Below are 901 nucleotides of genomic sequence, written 5' to 3' on the forward strand. Positions count from 1 at the left end.
GAACGGTGATCTGCAGCAGAGGTGGCGCAAAATCAATAACACAACCTTTCTTCCTTAGTAATTACCTAGTTAACCTGGGTTGTGAAAGGGTGCCCAAAAAAAGAATATCCCGGGTCAAACATGGGTAGCGAGCATGGTTGGTTGCGGGAATACAAGTGCGATTTTTGCCCAGTGTGTATAGACATCGATGATGGGGAAAATCGCTGGGCTGAAAATCGCTCAGTGCATACACACCCTGGGGTGGATGACATTCCATGGCAGGACACTATGGAAAGCTTTCCACCCTGTCACTAATCTGCTGGGAATACCAGCAGATGAGCAGCGGGGCCAGCGTTGATGCTGGAGCTTGTATCAACGCACACCGCTCATCGCTGCCCCGTACACACTGAGCGATTTTTCCCCAGGGGTGGATGACTTTCCATGGCAGAACACTATGGAAAGCTGTCCACCCCATAATACCAGCAGATGACCTGCTGGGCCAGCGAATTATGCGGGAGCGTTCATCAGTGCTCACAGCTCATCGCTGCCTCATACAAACTGGGCGGCTCTGGAGCTGAAAGCAGCTCAAAAGACAAAACTGAGCGACTTTCACCTCAAAGTTGCCTAGTGTGTATGGTCCTTTAATCTCTCATTCCTCATTCCCATCATTCTCATTGTGTTGTCCCAGGTCTACCCCTTTGTGCATGAGGGTGAGGTGGATAATACCCCTTTCACACCAGAAATGCAGAGACAAACCCGGGAATTAAATTCCCAGGACAAGCAGGGACATTACCGGGTTGGGACCCATTCACACATGCTTTTGAAGCAGGGACAACACGGGTCGGTACCTTTCATACCAAACCCGGGTTGACCCTGCATTTCTATGAGAATACAATTGAAAATGGCCTTTTTTAGACCCACA

The sequence above is a fragment of the Crinia signifera genome, chromosome 1 (assembly GCF_055691185.1).
Source record: "Crinia signifera chromosome 1, ASM5569118v1, whole genome shotgun sequence".
Classification (NCBI taxonomy): domain Eukaryota; kingdom Metazoa; phylum Chordata; class Amphibia; order Anura; family Myobatrachidae; genus Crinia; species Crinia signifera.